Below are 19,741 nucleotides of genomic sequence, written 5' to 3'. Positions count from 1 at the left end.
TAATATGAATGTCATCAGTGTTAGTGCACTTCATGTTGTCCCAGAGTTCCCTTAAACTGTTATCATTCTTTATAATCTTTTTTCTTTTATCTGATTAGCATGGGTGATTTCCTCTAGTCTTTCATCCAGCTTACTGATCTGTTTTTCTGTATCATCTACTCTGCTATTAAATCCTCTAGTGATTTTTCATTTCCAGTATTGTATTCTTCTTTTCTGATTTGTTATTTTTTATATTTTACAATTCTTTGTTGATATTCTCACTGTATTCATCTATTCTTCTCCCAAGATTAGTGAGCATCCTTATGACTTTTTACTTGAACTCTTTGTTAGATAGATTGTTTATTTCTTTTCCATTTAGTTCTTTTTCTGGGGTTTTGTCCTGTTTCCTTGCTTGGAATATACTCCTTTGCCTCCTCACTTTGTCTCTTTCTCTGTGTATTAGGTGGGTCCACTACGTGTCTTGATCTTGTAGAGGTGGCCTTATGTAGGAGGCATCTTTGGAGACCCAGCAGTGTGCTTCCCTCTTGTCACCAGTTCCGAATGTTCCAGGAGTGACCGCTGTGTGGGCTATGTGTGTCCTCCTGTTGTGTCAGGATTGCTCTTGCCGTAGGTGCCCAGGGAGTCTAGGTTGTGCCCCTGGCTGACTGGTTGTAGTGCTCTGCTGCGTGTGGCTGATATGGACACTTAAGTCTGTTTATTGGCTTTGGGGAGCCTCAGTAGAGTTGAACAAAAGGTCTAATAGCACATTTCTGTTGCAGGTTTTCTGTTAAGCGGGTGGGTCCAGAACAGAGCTGATCATGAGGCTCAGGGGCTTACAATTGCTGCAGGACTTTGGCTTGCAAAAATGTTGTCAGCTCTCTCAGGATTGCAGCTGTGTGGGGCTGGCACCAGGCATGGGGGTATCCAGTTGTTCCAGGCTTTGGAAGGATGGGCCAATCCCCTATGTGGCTGTTTGAGAAGCACAGGCCTTCTGCCTCTGATAAGCCCCATGGCCCACAGGTCCACATCCACCCTCAACACAGTCCTGGCCCTGTGGACACTTCCCAACTCCCTGGAACAGACCCAGTCATTCCACTTTAGAGCCACCCACACACTCCACCAGTGCCCCACACTCTCCACCCACTTCTCATGCATGCCCTTCCCCACAGAGGCAGGGCCACTTGCCTGCCTGCAGAGGATGCATTTACAGAGTCTATGCAGGCTTAAAAGTTGCTTGAGGGCTTGCTGTGGGTGAGGCCAGTCTCTAGGGTGGGCTGTCTGCCCTGCCTGAGCTGGATTTATTCTACACTCTAATGGGTGGGGCAGACTCTGAGCTAACAGGCCAGGGGAAGAACTCCAAGGGCATCTGCCAGCATCTGTGTCAGCACACCTGTACTAGGTCACGATAAAGGCTGCTGCCAATGTCTCAGTCCCTGAAGAGGTCTTACATCTCACTGAGGTGCACCCAGATCCTATCAGGTGAGTCTCTTTTTACCAAAGGACCTTGCACCTTTCTTTCTGGTAATTTTAGGTTGCTTTCCAAAACAGGGAAGTTTGTGTGTGGGCCTTTTGAGAGCTGGCTTTTTTCTGCTTCTGTCCAATAGCTTTCTAGGGATATTCCTCATTGTAGTTAATAGTCAGCAAAGCCAGGTATTATAACACTCATTTCAGTTGTACTGAGTCTGAAGGATGCTTATAGGGGCAGTGTTCCCCTGGTCAGGTACCCCACTCCTCTGGGGAAGACTGCACACCTTAGGGCTCCTCCCACCCAGTGTGAAGCTTTGCAGCTCACAAAGTTGGCTGTTTTCTCTCCAGACAGGAATTTCTGCCTCAGTCAGGAATGTCTCATGATGCGGGGCTTCCTTTTACCCAGTTTTCAGTTCTTTCTTAGGGGTAATTGCTTCAAACACAGTTGTAACTTCGTTGTGCTCATGGGAAGAGGTGAGTTCAGAGTCCACCTACAACACCATCTCGACACCACTCTCCTCAGGAACACTCTTTCAATAAATGTGAGAGAGAGCCTGAATGAAGGACTAAAACTGCAAAGATTGAAGAGGCAACTGTCAAGATGATTCTCAAGAGGGAGAAGCAAGAGTTTTCCCCACCACCGTACTCTACTCGATGGATGTTATAGATATTGCACAGCTAGAGTGAGAAGTCTTAAATCTCTTCTAGACACAAAACCTTTCACACTTACCAGGAAGCAGAGTTCAGGAGGAGCATTCTTCCAATACATGTGAGACAGAGCCTTAGTGAAGGGCCTGAACTGCAATGTGGGAAAAGACACTTGCTGATGATCCTAAAGAGCTAGAGTTGAGAGCTTTTCTGCACAGTGCACTTTCTTTCAATTGATATTATAGATATTCTCTTCAAATTGTAGAGAAATGTTTAAAAGCCCTTTTAGGAAAATATCAATATGACTCTGAGCAAGAAGAGCTCAGCAAGAATTTTCCTTCATCACACGTGAGAGCCTGTGTGTAGCCTGAATGGCAATGTATTAAAAGTCACTTATCAAGAAGATCCAAAAGATCTACAAGCAGGACCTTTTCCTCACTGTATACCCTCTTTGAATGACGTTACAGATAACCTGTCCTGGCTGTAGTGAAGACTTTTCAATCTCCCCATGGAAGAAACCCCTTCACAATATGGGCAGCTGAGTTCAGCAGGAACATGTTTCATGCAATGGAAGAGAGAACCCGAGCGAAGGCTCAGGACTGCAGTGTGTGAGAAGGCACTTAGAAGGACGATCCTAACCAGCTACAAGCCAGAGATTTTCTGCACAGTGTACTTTCCTTGAATGGATGCTATAGATACTCTCTCACAGCTGTAATAAAATGTTAAAAAGCTCTCCTAGGAGAGGGTCACCTCCAGCTCCTGTCAAGGTGAGCTCAGCAATAGTTTTCCTTCATCACATGAGAGTGAGAGAATCTGTGTAGACTGAATGGCATGTATGAAAAGTCAATTATGAAGACGATACTAAAGAGCCACAAGCCAGATATTTTCTACACAGTGTAACCTCATTGAATGAAAGTTACAGATAATCTGTCCCAGCTGAAGTGAAAGCTTTTAAATCTCTCCTTCGAAGCAGCCCCTTCACAGCTATGGGCATCTGAGTTCAGCAGGAAGATGCTTTCATGACCTGGGAGAGAGCCTGAGGGAAGGCGGTGAACTGCAATGTGTGCAAGAGCCCTTACTAGGACCATGCTAAACAGCTACAGGCCAGAGATTTTCCGCACAGTGTACTTTCCTTGAATGGATTTTATAGATATTCTCTCCCAGCTGTAGTGAAAATTTAGGAGCTCTTCCAGGAAAATGTGACTACAAGCACCTGGCAAGCAGAGCTTAGCAATAGTTTCCCTTCATCACATGCGATCAGAGCCTGTGTGTAGACTGAACTGGAGTGTATTAAAAGTCACTTATCAAGAAGATACTAAAAAGGTAGAAGCAGGAGGTTTTCTGTGAACCCTCATTGAATATTTCTTACAGATAATCTGTCCCAGGTATAGTGAAAACTTATAAATCTCTTCCTGGAAGAAGTCCCTTCACAGCTATGGGCAACTGAGTTCAGTAATAAGGTGCTTTCATGACACAGGAGAGAGCCCGAGTGAAGGCGGTGAACTGCAAGCTGTGAAGAGGCACTTTCCAGGATGATCCTAAAGAGCTACAGGCCAGAGATTTTCTGCACAGTGTACTTTGCTTGAATGTGTGTTATAGATAATCTCTCCCAGCTGTAATAAAATCTTAAAGCTCTCCTGGGAAATGTCACATCCTGCTTCTGACAAGGTGGTTTCAGCAATAGTTTTCCTTCCTCACATGGGTATGAGAGCCTGTGACTAGACTGCTTGGCACTGAGTTAAAAGTCACTTATGAAGACAAAATGAAAGAGCCAAAAGTAGAACGTTTTCCAATGTGTGTGCTAGCACTGGGTGAATGTTACAGATGATCTGTCCCAGAGAAAGTGAAAGGTTTTCAGTCTCTCCTTGGAAGATGTCCCTTCACAGCTATGGGGAGCTGAGTACAGCAGGAACAGGCTTTCATGATGTCGTAGAGATCCTGAGTGAAGGCCACGAACTGCAATACGTGAGGCACTTACCTAGATGATCTGAAACAGCCAGAAGCCAGAGCTTTGCTGCACAATGTACTTTGCTTGAACGTGTTATAGTTATTTTCTCCCAGCTGTAGTGAAATGCTTAAGTGCTCTCCCGGGAAAATGTCACTTCCAGCTCCTTGCAAGCTGAGCTCAGCAGTAGTTTTCCTTCATCACATGCGATCCGAGCCTGTATGTAGACTGAATGGCTGTCTATTAAAAGTCACTTACAAAGATGATCTGGAAGAGCCACAACTTGAGAGGTCATGTTGGAGGTGTAGGGGGACTTTGAACTCTCCTCCTCCCACGAACAGAACCAAGATACAACTTGAACTGAAAAGTGGATAAAAAGAACCCCTGCTTCATGAGACTTTCCTGACTGAGCCAGAAGAGCCAGAATTTCCTGTCTGAGAGAAAAAAAGCCAACTTCCTGAGCTGCAGAGCTTCACAGCTAGCTAGGAGCAGTCCTAAGGTGTACAGCCTTCCCTGGAGGAGTGGGGGACCTGACGGGGATTGTTACCCCTAAAGCATCCTTTACATTTAGCATAACTGAAAATAGTGTCATAATATCTGATGTTGCTGGCTATTAACTACAACGGGGAATACCACTAGAAAAGTTACTGGACAGAAGAGGCAAAAAAGCCTGCTTTTAAAGGGCCCACACACAAACTTCCCTGTTTTGGGAAGCAACCTAAATTCAGAAAGAAAGGTATAAAGTCCTTTGGTGAAAAGAGACTCACCTGATAGGCTCTGGGTGCATCTCTGTGAGACGTAAGACCTCTCCAGTGACGGGGACATTGACAGTAGCCATTATTATGACCTAGTACAGGTGTGCTGACACAGATGTTCCAGATGCCAGTGGAGTTCTTCCCCTGGCCTGTTAGCCCAGAGTCTGCCCCACCCACTAGAGTGTAGAATAAATCCAGCTCAGGCAGGGCAGACAGCCCACCCTAGAGACTGGCCCCACCCAACCGCAAGCCCTAAAGGAACATTTTGGCCTGCATAGACTGTGTGCCTGGATCTTCTGCAGTCATGTGAGTTGGTCCACCTCTGCAGGGTAGGGTGGGCATGAGGAGTGGGTGAAGTGTGTGCGGCATTGGTTGAGTGTGTGTGGGCCTCTGCAGTGGGGAAACTGGATCTGCTCCAGGTGATCTGGATGTGTATATGTGCCAGCACTGTATTGAAAGTGGGTGTGGACATGTGGGCTGTGGGGCTTATCAAGACAGAAGACCTGTACTTCTCAAACAGCCACATAGTGGATTGGCACCGCCTTCCAAGGCCTGAAACAATTGGGTAGTCCTGTGCCTGGGGCCAGGCCCACTCAGCTGCAATCCTGACAGAGCTGACATCAGCGTTGCAAGCAAGAGGACTGCAGCAGTTTTAAACACCTGAGCCTCACAACTGGCCACACTGGGCATCTACCCACTTAACAGAAAACTGCAACAGGAGTGCGCTATTACATCTTGCATCCAACTGTGCTGAGGGCTCCTCAACCCTGGTAAACAGATTGAAGGGTCCATACCAGCCACATGCAGCTAAGCATTACAACCAGCTGGCCAGGGGGACAGGCTAGGCTCCCTGGGCACCTGCAGCAAAAGCAACTCTACCACCACAACAGAAATACACATGTAGCCCACAAGGTTCACACCTGGAACATTTGGAACTGGTGACAAGAGGGAAGCACACTGCTGGGCCTGAAAATGTGTCTCCTACGTAAAGCCACTTCTCCAAGATCTTGAGACATAGCTGACCCACCTGATACTTAGCTATATATGCTAAGAAAGAGGCAAAATGAGGAAGCAAAGGAGTACATTCTGATCAAGGGAACAAGGCAAAACCCTAGAAAAAGTACTAAATGAAACAGAAATAAACAATCTACCTGACAAAGACTTTAAGCAAAAAGTCATAAGGATGCTCACTGATCTTGGGAGAAGAATGGATGAATACAGTGAGAATATCAACAAAGAATTGGAAAATATATAAAAAGAATGAATCAGAAATGAAGAATACAATACTGGAAGCAAAAAATTCAGTAGAGGAACTCAATAGTAGAGTAGGTGATACAGAAGAACAGATCAGCGAGCTGGACCAAAGAATAGAGGAAATCACCCAAGCTGAACAGATGACAGAAAAAAGAATAGAGGAAATCACCCAAGCTGAACAGATGACAGAAAAAAGAATTAAAAAGAACAAGAACGGTCTAAGGGACCTCTGGGACAACATCAAGTGCACTAACATCCATATTATAGGTGTCCCAGAAGGAGAAGAGAGAGACAAAGGGACAGAGAATCTATTTGAAGAAACGATAGCTGAATACTTTCCTAACCTAAGGAAGGAAACAGACATCCATGTATGGGAAGCACAGAGATCACCTAACAAGATAAACCCAAACAGGCCCACACGAAGACACATAATTAAAATGTCCAAAGTTAAAGAGACAGAGAGAATCCTAAAAGCCACAAGAGAAAGGCAACAAATGACATACAAAGGAAACTCCATAAGGTTATCAGCTGACTTTTCAGCAGAAAGCTTACAAGATAGAAAGGAACGGCATGATGTATTTTCTGCCCCCTCCCACTCACCATTTGATTGTTAATTTGCTCTTTTCATCCTGGCTATGTAATGCCTAATACCCCTTTGTGACTTGTAGCTCTAATATAGTATTGAATTCTCTCATTTTAAAACTTGCTTCTCCCATCTCCTTTTATACAGAACAGAAACTGCTGTCCTGAAAGCATGAACTAAAGGGATTAGAATTATTCTGGAGGTCAGGTAAAATCTTCCCTGAAGACATGACCAGACAACACAGCTCTCCAGAGGAGAGCACAGGGGATGTGATGGAGAGGGAGCAGAGGTGTGGGTGAGAGAGCAGGGTTGTCAAGGACCCTCCTTTATTTTGGGCACACACAACCAAAAGGACAAATGTCATTCACTCCAATGTGGAACAGTTCAGTGCCATGATGGAGAGAAATGAATAAGAGCTCCAGGGCCTGCTATGTGAGCTTACATTCTAGTTGAGGGAGGGAGACCATGACAAAGCAAGGGATCAATACACAAATAAGGATGGATCAGATAGCCGCTGTGCTGAGCTGTGAAGGGACAGCAATTGGTGACATGGTAACTTTAGACCTCTCTGAGGTGCCCTAACTGAAATCTTCATAGCAAGAATAATCAGTCAGGCCAAGATCAGGAAAAATGTCCCAAGGTAGAGAAAGAACTGAATCAATGGCACTAAGTCAGGATAGGGACATTGCGTGTGTATTAATCAGAGTTCTCTTGAGAAACAGAACCAGTAGGAAATATACATAGGAAGAGGATGTCAGAGAAAGAGACTATAAGAAATTGGCTCACATATGTGTGACCAAGACAGGAGAAGACAGCCGGACAGAGAGAAGGACTTCCCGCTTGCTCAGCCTTGTTGTTCTGTTCTGATCTTCAATTGATTGGATGGGGCCCACTCACATTAGGGAGGGCAATCTACTCTTCTCAATACCAGTTCAGATGTTAATCTCATCCCAAAATATCCTCATAGTCACACCCAGAATAATGTTCACCCAAATGGGGCACCCTGTGGCCCAATCAAGTTGACGCATAAAGTTAACTGTTGCAACATGTTCCACAAGAGTGAATGAAGCTTATAAGGAATGGGGAAGATGCTACCAAATGAGGTCAGTGAGGAAGAAAAGAAAGATTCCCACCCCAATAGGCCTTGGAAGTGAGCACAAGTTTATAAGTGCTTTGAAATTCCACGGAGAGTTTTACACTAACATTTTCCATCTTTTTATCCCTGCGGCACAGTTGATAATATCTTCAAATCTGGCTTCCAGTTCACTAATTCTTTTGTATGTGCTTAGCCCACTAGCTGAGTTTATAATTTCAGTGATGTGTCAATTCTACAAGTTTCATTTGGTTCTTTTCAATTGTACCTTTTTGGTAATCTTTCATCTTGATGTCAATACAGTCTTTTGAAAATGAGACAGTAAATATATAGATTTTGTCATTTTCAATTTTCAATCTTGAGGATCTGCTTTGTTTTTCCTTTTGTTGTTCTCATCTTTTATTAACATATTGACCGGCTTTGGATTGTTTCCTTAAATGTTTTGTCAATAGAAAAAACTTGTTTTAAAGTACATTCCTGTAGAATAAATTTTATATGTTTTCTGTTAGACATCTTCAAATTTGGTACACGTAAACTAACATTTTTAGTCCACAAAGGTAGTGTTAATTCTAACCTAAAACTAGAGTGAGTTTGTTATATGGGAAGTGGGAGACAGTTGGGTTTTATTTTGTTCCTTTTGGTGAATAAAAATGGTAAAGGAAGAATTCCTTATCCTCCTTCTCTGGATCGAGATTTTTCTGGCTCATCCACTGGGTTCCTGACTTCATGCAAGAAAGGTCTGATCCTTTCTCCACATTGGTCTATTTCCTGCCTTGTGGACACAGCCTGTAAAATGCCTGCCTCTCACCCACAGAATAGGAGAAAATATTTGTAAATCACATATATGATAAGGAATTAATATCCAGAATATATAGAGAACTACTAAAACCCAACAGCAACAACAAAAGGTTAAAAATTGGCAGAAAACTTAAATAGGCTTTTCTCCAAAGAAGATATACAAATGGCCAATAAGCACATGAAAAGATGTTCAACAGTTACTAATCCTTAAGGGAATATAAATCAAAATCACAATGAGTTACTACTTCCTTAGGATGACTACTGTGCAAAAAACAGAAAACAAGTGTTGGCAAGGTTGTGGAGAAATTGGAACCCTTGCGCACTGCTGGTGGGTATACGAAAAGGTGCAGCTACTGTGGAAAACAATGTAGTGGTTCCTCAAAAAGTTAAACATAGAACTCTCATATGATCCGGCAACCCCACTTCTGGAGATCCATCCCATCTCTCTCTCTATCTATCTATCTACATATAAAGAATTGAAAGCAGGGACTCGAATAGAGTTTTGTACACCAATGTTCACAGCCCCATTATTCACAATAGCCAAAAGATTGAAACAACCCGTGTTCATTGATGGATGAATGGATAAATAAAATACTGTATATACTGTGAAACAGAATAAAGGAAACCTCATTTGAAATGATATTGGGAGGCCAGAAGGGGCAGCCCTCATGTGCTACCACTTGATATCAATTACAAGAAGAATCATCAGTTACAGACCCCAACAGGAAAAGATGTCCATTGCATTCCCAACAAGAAATTGACTACCCCAGCAACTCAGCCAATGAGAAATCATCACTGTGAACTCTTGCTTTCCACCAATGGACTTTTGTTCAAATCAAACCCTCCCAAATCACTCCTCTTTCTCTATAAAATAGCATTCCTCTCCTTTGTGGGCTGGACTTGCCTATGGCTTTTGCTTGTCCTGAATTGTAATTCCTCTGCTATTCCTGAATAACCGCCTTTTTTATTTTCTTAAATCAAGAGTACATAAAATGGAATATTATCCAGTCTTAAAAAGAAAGGAAATTCTGATACATGCTAAAACATGGATGAACCTTGAAGACATTATGTTAAGTGAAAGAAGCCAGACACAAAAGGACAAATACTGCTTGATTCCATTAATGTGAGGTACCTAGAATAGTCAAATTCACAGAGACAGAAAGTAGAACAGTAGTTACCAGAGGCTGGGGGAGGAGGGAATGGAGAGTCAGTGTTTAATTGATACAGAGTTTCAGTTTGAGGGGTGAAAGTTCTAGAGATGGATGGTGGTGATGATTGCACAACAAGGTGAATGTATATAATGCCACTGAACTGTATACTTAAATATGGTGAATTTTATGTTATGTATATTTTACCACACACACAAAATGCCTGCCTCTCAGCTTCCATAGACCAGAATTGCTCCCAAGACCCAGAGTCAATTCTGAAATATATTTCTGGATTCACACTGTCTCCTAATTTCTGGCTTCTCTGGATTTTCTTTGCTTGTATCATCAGAGTAGTAAATTAATTTTTTTTCTGTATCATCACTTAGGAAAATACAATAGGAAATATCTCAGAAGAAATCTAGTCCCTCTTATTGCCAGAAACAAAAGTCCATTTGCATGAGTTTAAAAGGGTAGGTGAAATAGTTATACTGATGTTTTTAAACAATTGTGCCACCCGTTGAGGACAGTAGATGTACAAGAGTGGAAGCAGAGAGGTCAGAAGATGTCTTTGCAGTTTTTTAGGGAGATATGACAGTCCCTGGGACTAGCCTGGCAGTGTTGGCATTAGAGGGACGTGGTCATTTTGCAGATTTAGTAGGTGAGATATATTGAGTAGATGTGGTGGACGAGGGAGATAGAAGAACCATGGATACTATCTGTATTTTCATGGATTGTGGTACCATCTACTGAGATGAAAATTACCAGAGAGAAGTAAGTTGGGCATGGGAGGAATCTTGAGTTGTTTTTCTCAGATTACATTGGAAACACATATTTGACCTCCTTGGAGACGATGAAATGGTTAGTTGGATGGGTCTGCAGCTCCAAAGCTGGAGATGTGGATTTGGACATCATTAGCACATAGCTAATGCACACAGCCAACCGTCTGACTGGGTGAGGTGAGCTAGACCAAGTATGGAGACAGAGAAAGAAGGGGTCTAGGTCAGAGCCCTGAGTAACTCCAAAGCTTAGAGGAGCCAGAAAGTGCCACTAGTTTCTTTCCCAGATGCACTCCCAAGCACAAACACTGATCCTTCAGATCAGTTTTATAAGCACATGCATATCCTTAAAATTTTTTTGACTTTTGATTGCGTGATTAACATTTGTGTACAGAACTTACTCTGCAGCTTATTTTTTTTGACTCAATAGTATGTCTTGTAGATCTTAACACACATATTCTTGTACCAATACAATAATAATCTTAGAATATTTTTTCATAACTTGTATTGCAGGACCCTCTTATTTTTGTTCACTCCAAGAATTCTTTGTTCTCCTTGCTCTTTCACTCTTCCATATGTAGTTTAGTATTAGCTGGTGAAGAGTCAGGAAAAGTGCTTTTTTTGGGAATTGCATTCAACTAACATTAATTTAGAAACAATTCACACTCACAATAACATTCTCTTCCTAGTTACCTAGGAATAGTACTCATTTTATTTTGTACTATTTTATACACTTTTTTGTTGTTTCGTAGTTTTTTCTCCCACAAATCTGACATGTTTCTCATTCAGCTTCTTCTTGGATCTTTTATATGATTGGTTCCTATTGATAGGGTTCAGGGCAGGCTGCTCCAAGATGTGCCACACCGGTATGTGGACTATTTCAAGCTGAATGTCCCTCTGTGCCAGGAAGAACCATTGCTGGTTGTCGTGTCCCATGTTGGAGGTAAAGTACCTAGTGGTTGGAAACTATTTAGGCCACATTTGAGTACCAAGGAAGGTTAGGAGGGGGAACTCTGAGGCATTTCTCATCTGAAGTCTATGTTTCTCCAAGGTCATAGGTATTGGAGTTCATCTCAAAGTGCTGAGATAACATCACCTTATTGGGCACGTAATTTTTACAGAGGTTTGACAGGCAAAGGGTACAGAACTTCACAACAGGTTTACAGAGCAAGATGAAGAGCAACACTATAAGCCTAGTTCTCAGGATAGTTCTAAACCAGAGCCCAAACAGGAAGGCAGTCAGCTGAACAGATCAAAGGACAATGGGCTAAGTGAAATTAATGGTAGCCAATGTGCTTTCTCTCTAATCTTATGTAATTGGGTTTCTACGTCCCCAGAGGCATTTATCCAAGTGAACAGGAGGTGTTCACCACAGCACAGACATCTTCTTGCTTAGCAAGTAGATAATCAAGGGCTATATGATTATCCAAAACTACCTCAGCCAATGAGTTAAGCAACCTTTGCTGAGCTGAAATTGCTTTGGCTGTGGAATCAGCCAGTTCTGCTAGTGTCAAGGAGAGATTTCTGGTCATTTTTTCTCTGGCACTCACTCTGATCCATGGGAAGAAAGCTCTGCCCACGGAGGCAAACCCAGAGTCATGCAGACCTCCTGGAAGTTCTCATTTAAAGGAACTATGGAGATTCAATGGGAGAGACCAATGAGAGCCCTCTGATTCATTATGCAGAGAGAACAGGACAGTGAATATGGCCAGGGCACACTGTCCTTGTATTCTCCAGCTGCTGTCAAAGCAACGAGTTGTCCAAGCATAAAGGCCTTTACTGAAACCTCCACAGATAACATAAATCAGGGAGTGTAAATAAGCTCCCAGCACAAATGATATCATCTACAGACTCATTCACCAACATAGAGGAATTAGCATTGTATAACCAAGGCTCAGATAGTATGTTGTTAGATACTGAAAGGTTGCCTAAATACATGGGCATGTTAAGAAATATGCAAATGATTCAACTTACATTGATGGTCCCACAAAATTTTTCATACAAATATTCAAAACATCTTGTTTTCTCCTCCCAAGGATGGATTAAAGTAAAGCAAGGACAAGTTTAGGCGAGCATAGCATCCTGACTTGGCAAAATGGACCAGCAGAGCAATTTAGACAAACAGCAGCATCTGGAATCTCAGTGAAAATACTTATAGGGTGAACTAAGGGGTCATTACTGTCTTGAACAGACAGAGGTTTTTGATGGTAAACCCAAAAATCAGAGAAGTTTCCCTCTTTTGAAAGGGATTGGGAAACGTGAACAAGGGCATTGTCCTTCCAGGAAAGGGAAGGAGAAAATAAATAAGAAACAGCAGTGGGATGCGGGTATATACGAGTGGTCCGGTCATCTTGGGAAACCTGTCCGCCTCAGATGTCAGCTGCTTCTCTTCCTAGCCAATTTGATTCGGAGATCCCCAGGGTTTGCACAGGACCAGATGTCAGGTGGAGCCTTCTTCGGCTGTGAGATGTGCACCCAAGTCTCAAGTCCCTGAAGTTTGGCTGCCTTCTGGTGGTCAGGATGGCCTGGTATAGTCCCTTCTAAGAGTCTCAAGGGCAGTAAAATTGGGAACATCACTTTGGAGTGTTGTATCCAGACATTTAAGGAAACAGGAAGAATTTAGGATCCAATTTAGCTTACAGGTATAACAAAACCTTAAAGGCAATTAATAGGGCTAGAATTTAATATCTATACAGGTGAAAACAGAATTTTTTCCTCCACAATTAGCTTGGCTTTTATTAAAGGTAATCAAAGTAAAACTAATTTGTTTGTATTAAACTCCGCCTGATTATTTATATAAATGAAACAAGGATAGTGATTGACCATATAAGCTCTTTTTAAAGATTGCTTTTCTGGAACCTTGTAAGCAAGGTACTATGCTGATTTTTCAAGCAGTTTCTTAAAGCCATCAGTCAGGTCTGAGTCTATGTACATTTTTCTTAAATATAACCTTCTAGTCAAAGCTTTGGCTTGCGCAATGCAACCAATGTTTCTAATTGTGTTTTGTTACAAGGAGAACAGATCTTCACTGAGCCTGTGCAAATACATATATCATCACAAAAAGAATACTTAAAAGTCCCTAAATTCTGGAGGGATCAGGTAGAGAAAAAAAATGTTTCAACCTTGTTGCAAAGATACACTTTACCAAAATGTTGTAAGTTATAGATTGCTTAAAGTAGAGGAGAAAAAGGGGTCGTTTACATCTGGAAAACAAAACGTCAAAGCAATCAGTCTTCCACTCGAGTTCCAGAAATTTCCACCCAGTTCAGAGTTATGATTTTAAAGTTGTCAAAATCTGTGTTCCGGGGTACTTGTCAGTCTTTTTTCAAGAATCTCTTTGAAAATGGAACATATTTGTAGAAGCATCAGCGTAAAACAATAACTGACTGTGACTGACAAAAGACTTACAAAAAGGCAATGGGTAAATACAATTGACAAGGAAATTTGGGTATTTTTTGATGTACATTTTAGATAGTAACTAGAACTGCAGTTAATAACTTTATAATAGGACATATCAGATTTTTAGGAATTATATACAATTTCTACAACACATTAGTAACGTTCACCCATACAATAAACCTAAAAAGATTTATTATTGCTTATTTGGCCATGTTTCTCATGTAATTTGATATATCAAATAAGCCTAATTAGTGTAATATGTCTCTTTTTATAAGGAGAGGGAATAAATCTTTTGAGATGTCCGAGGTGCCACTCAGAAAATCCCAAAATTATATCCAGGTTGAAAAAAACTTCATTTAGAATTTGAATATTTTGGGAAGCTTGTCAAAATAGCAAAAGGTTTGGACGCTTGACCAAATAGGATCACACATCAGTATAAAATAATATTTAAGTATCTATTTGACCAAAGTAACAGAACAGGTTTCAAAGGCAAATAAAAAAGTCGCGTGGTGATAAGCAAAACTCAACTTCAACCCTAAGAAGATTGAGTTTTCCTAAGAAAGTAGAGACCTAATTTTAAAAAGCACAAGAAATCATTTTGATAAAACATAAAATCTCTGTTTTGTAGGCATATTACTTAAAGGCAAAGAAGCTTTCCAAATCTGTTATCACGAGCAGACCAATAGCCCAAGAAAACCTTGTCCTTTCCATAGAAAAGAAGGCCAAGTTTTAATTTTGCATCACCTTATTTTAGTATTAAAGCTCATTTTAATAAATTCATTTTAATCTTACCCAGCCTGACCACACATTAAAATTCTTTTCACAAGATTCTTTTCCATGAACCTTCTACAGCTTTCTTTTTACATTTAGATTTTGTCCTATGATTCCCTCTTTCCCATTCCAAAATAACCAGCTTCTTTTTAAGACAAAATTACTTTCTTTTTGCTCAATAAAATGCATTTCCAATCCTTATACCTTCTTTTACCGAAAACACATGCTACTTCCCTTGCATACAGGGGTGTTTCCCTTTTTATTTCTTGTAGCTTTAGTTACATATATTAGAATTCTTAACCCTTAGAGTCCCCAATTCCTGGTAAAAATTAAGAAATAAGAAATTGTGAACTATATTAGCATTTTGTGGCTTAGCAAACCTAAAATACCTTTTATAAATTTCTAGAAACATTGCCCTTTTTTCTGTGGAAAATTTCTCAGCATGGCATAGAACTTGTTCACTAATAGACTCAAATATCTTTAGTTTTCTGCCACAGGAAGCCAAAATGAGATAAACTTATCTTCGGTAATTAATGTTTTGGTATTTTGTTTAGTTTGGAAAATGATTTAGGGATTCGATGAGTAGCCATTATTTAGTTTAACTTAGTATAAACTTTGATCTCATTTACATTTATTTTAATTACTTGCTTTAGCAATCATGCTTGGAGTAGACATTAAACAGCCAACCATCATCTTGTTACTTTCTTGCTGACAAGTTTTGTAGCAGACAGAGACAGCATGAGCCTACATGACTCGTGAACCCAGGCAGAGAGAAAAGTTGCACGTTTGCATTACACCCAACTAATGACTCTGAAGATATGCCTACTTTTTATTTACACCAACAACCTTCAGCCAGCTTTTATTTACTAAAGATTAATTCTAGATCACATAAACTTGAAAAGCATTTGAGTTAGTTTCTTTTATATTTCTGAGATTTAGGAATACTTAATTTATAAGTAGTTAATTTCAAGCCAATTAAATTGAGCTTTTTACAAGTCAATTCTAGTAACATCATTTGGAGGTAGAAAAATATCACATCTCTATAACATGCATACATAGACACATAGACAGACACAAAGAAAGATCTCATAGCTTTCATTTAAAGAACTTTAGACATGTCTCAAAAGAATAATCGGATCCAAGCTGTATTTCTGGCAGATGGACTAAGGTGAAGTTTAGCTGTTCAGAGACGGCTGAAGTCTCTTACTGAAGGTTTTTATTTGCATCATTTTAGAGCTACTTTTGGAGTCATTTTGTCTATCATCAAAAGTCTAGGGTAGTTGATATTTAAACTTTTCCTTCTAGTTTTTATTGTTCCAGTTAACTTAGAAATAGCAAAAGGAGTTAAGCTTTTGAATCCTCAGAGGTCTGATTTTAAAGGGGCAGGTTTTTGCAGAGAGGAAGAGCGGAAGGTGGCATCTGGGGTGGAGCCTGAGACTGGAGTCTGGGAAGACAAGATGGTGCCTGAGACAGAGAAAGGGGGAAGGGAGCAGGAGGCTTAAGAAACCTTTTTGTTTTCCCTCAGCTTTTTAGTTGTTTTGGTGAATGTAGACAAGATGTCTAGTAGTGAGGCAATTTTAGAGCTTTGTGGGTATCCAGTGAAAATACACTTACCATTTGTTTTGCTTCATTTTAGAGCCATGGTCTTCCAATATGATTTTAAGAAAAGCTAGTTTGGGGAGATTGAAAGTTCTCCATGATGGCCATTGCAATTCTGAACTGCTTTTGGTCAGTTCATCCCACTTAGTTAAAAGTGCACATATAGAGGCCCACAGTTCTTAAACATAACCCGGCTGGCATCCCTGAAGGAGGATTTCCCTCAGAACATTTAGATGACTGGGATCCCATTTCCGAAATGTCCTCTGAAAACCCAAGAAAGTCTCTGGAGTCCTAGCCCTGAGCCCTGAAGGAATCTAAAGACAAAAGAGTTGCTGTATTCCCAACCCTGATTCCAAAAGGAACCTGAAAACCAAAGAAACCTCCAGGAAGTCAGCCAACTTTGAGCAGTCCCACGAGTCCTTCTAGGAGGTGAAGTATCAAACCTGACTGTGATCTGGAGGACCCCACCCTTGGGCCCACAACACTGATGTTCATGCCAAATCCTAGACATGAATGATGCCAGCAGCTCTGTTCATCACTGCTCCAAGCTGGAAACCACACAATGTCCTTCAAAGAGCAAATGGCTAAACATAGGGTTGGGGGTTAGTTGAACAGTGGGTGGAAGTGGAGAGAGGTGTTGGGAGACACATACCAGAGGAGGACTGGGCAGGACCGGGCAATGGATTGTGTGTGATTTGGGGAGATACAGGATGAGGACACACTTCTGGAGTTTGGAAAGAGTGAGGTCACCAGGTGAACAGGGATACAGTCCACTCAGCGGGGAAGCCTGGGGCACGGCCCAGATGACGCTGAACAAACTTTTAGTGTCAGATCATTCTTGGAATGTAATGTTCAGGCAACACCCAAGCCAGAAGATCAACCAGGCAGTTGTATGTCTGATTCTGGGTGGAGATAAATCTGGGGTGCATAAGCACTAAGGTGGTAATGAATGCCTTCAGAATGGATTGGATCACCCAGAGGTTATTTAAAACAATGAAAGCATAGAGATAAAAGATTACGGCCCTGAGTTGAGCATGGGAGCACTTCAATTATTAAAACCCAGGCAGATGAGGCTCTGCTGGCAAACATTCCTGCGGAGGAGCATCCAGAGAGGTAGAAAGAGAAGGAGAAGATTCTGGCATCAGGAGCAGAAACCAGAGTGTCCTCAGAAACAAGGAGGAGCCCATCCCCACTTCTTTGCCCCTGTCCGCCCCAGAGCCAGGCAGGTGCTGGTATCCCAGCCCCTCAGTCTCGCTGCTCCACCCTGACCTGGGGCCAACCAGGGTGGGTGGGACCCCAAGCCTCTAGGTCATTGGCCTCTTCCATATACCAGAGCCCCTGGAGATTCAGTGGGCTGTCCCAACCCTCCAAGACCTGGGGCTGGCAGTCCTGATCTCTGGGCCAGTGCAGTCCTGCTCTGCAGGAGACTCAGGCTGCTTTCCCAAGGGAAGGATATTCCTGTCACATGGCAGGGATGAGCCAAGGGGGCAGCATCCCTTTGCACCTGGACCCCATCTTACAAACTTTGAGTGCCCTCCACTCTGGAGAAACAAGATGACTGATGCTTCAGGCCCCACTGGCCTACTGATATCCACTGCTCTCATGGGAGGCATGAGCTCTCATTAGGTCCAGGGTTACCCAGCAGGCAGGGGAAAGACACACACAACACATACACTCACACACTCCCCAAGGGCCAGTTGGTCCTCCTGCTGGGGCCCAGCAGTGGTGGTAGTAAAAAAAATTTCAGGAGACCATCGCTGCCACTTCTTGGTCCCCTAAGCTGTCACCCCCAGCTGATTCAAGTTTGTTTGTTTGTTTGTTTGATGTTACCACAAATTGAGAGCTTGGAGCTTCCTAATCTGCCATTGCATTTTATTCTTTCTACTCCACTCCTTCTCCAGAGCACACAATCATAATTAAGAAAACAATATTATGCATATATTGCATTTGGCTTTCAAACTTGAACCAAGGTTAGTAAGAGAGGGAAATTGAGTTGTCTTTGTTAAGAGAATTTTATCTTTTTTTGGTACTATCAAAATGTTCAAGTATAGTCTATAAAAACTTTAATATGTTCAAAATTGAGAAACATACATAAGTGGTTCCTCATTGCTGTCTCTGGTCCTATCCTCTCCCCCCACCTCCAGGCTGCAACTATTTACTGGGGGGCTTTGGGGAGAAAAGAAAAAGAAAAAAAAAGAAGATTGGCAACAGATGTTAGCTCAGGTGCCAATCTTAAAAAAAAATATTGATTTAGTTGGTACTTTACAGATTACAAATGCTGTTATATATGTAAACTGTGAAATGAAGAGTTGGTCTTCTCACCACATCCTCACATGGTCTTTCCTCTGTACACTATAGCTTATAAAAACTTTAATATGTTCAAAATTGAGGGACATAAATAAGTGGTTCCTCATCGCTCTCTCTCATCCTATCCTCTTCCCCCACCTCCAGGCTGCACAGCCTCCACTCCAGCTCTTGTGACACTGGACTCACCTGCTGAAACACCTACCTCCCCACTGGTCTAGGAGCTTCTGCCCTCACTCATCTCTATTGCCTGTGTTCACACATATGTAAGGCCACTGCAGCTACTAACATGGTAAGTGAGGGAATTATTTCTCCACTGAGCCACTGGATGAGAAGAAAAACTTTCCCATCTCTTCTGTGAAGACACAGCCTCAATGGAGACTAGAGCAAGTGAGTGTGAATGCTGGGAAGATTATTTCCACACCCATCCCTCACCTGCTGCACGCCTAACAGGGTGGTGAACATAATGGACACCAATATTTCCCAGGGTGTTTAGAGGATCCAGGCCCGAAGGAGAAACCCGACCACTTGGCAAAAGAGGGATCAATCCAGGAATGAGAGCAAGTCCCTTCTCACCTGTTGTGTCATTGTCAGGAGCTCAGCTGCCACCCGTCCTCCTCTGTGTCTCATCCAGGAACAGTTTGAAAACTAAGCAGATAAAGCTGATGAAAAAGAAGGAAGTCATGAGAATCCAGTCTTTAAAACAAAAGAGAGACCACATAGGTAGGGAGTATCGCTGGATACACCAGGCACGAACCCCTGAACATTCACCTGGGAGTGGCCCCCACCCAGCCCAACCCACAGGAATGCCCTGTGAATGAAGACCAGCAGGGAGACCCTCTCCCCTCCCAGGGTCAAAAGTAAGAAGGCTTTGGTGACTTCGCACATAGGAAGATAGCAATATCCCCATTTTACAGATAACAAAATGAGCATCGGGGGTGTTATGGGCTGGACTGTGTCCCCCTAACTCACATGTTGAAGTGCCAAGCCCCACTGTGTCTGTATTTAGAGACAGAGTCTTTAAAGAGCTAATGAACATTAAATGAGGTCCTCTGGGTGGGGCCCTAACCATAAGACTGGTGTCCTTGTAAGAAGAGGAAGACACACAGAGGAAAGACCATGTGAGGACGTGGTGAGAAGGCAGCTGTCTGCAAGCCAAGGAGAGAGGTCTCTGGAGAAACCAACCCTGCTGACATCTTGATCAACTTTCAGCCTCCAGAAT

This window comes from Equus asinus, unplaced genomic scaffold, assembly GCF_041296235.1.
Source record: "Equus asinus isolate D_3611 breed Donkey unplaced genomic scaffold, EquAss-T2T_v2 contig_197, whole genome shotgun sequence".
Classification (NCBI taxonomy): domain Eukaryota; kingdom Metazoa; phylum Chordata; class Mammalia; order Perissodactyla; family Equidae; genus Equus; species Equus asinus.
This window is presented reverse-complemented; position numbering follows the sequence as displayed.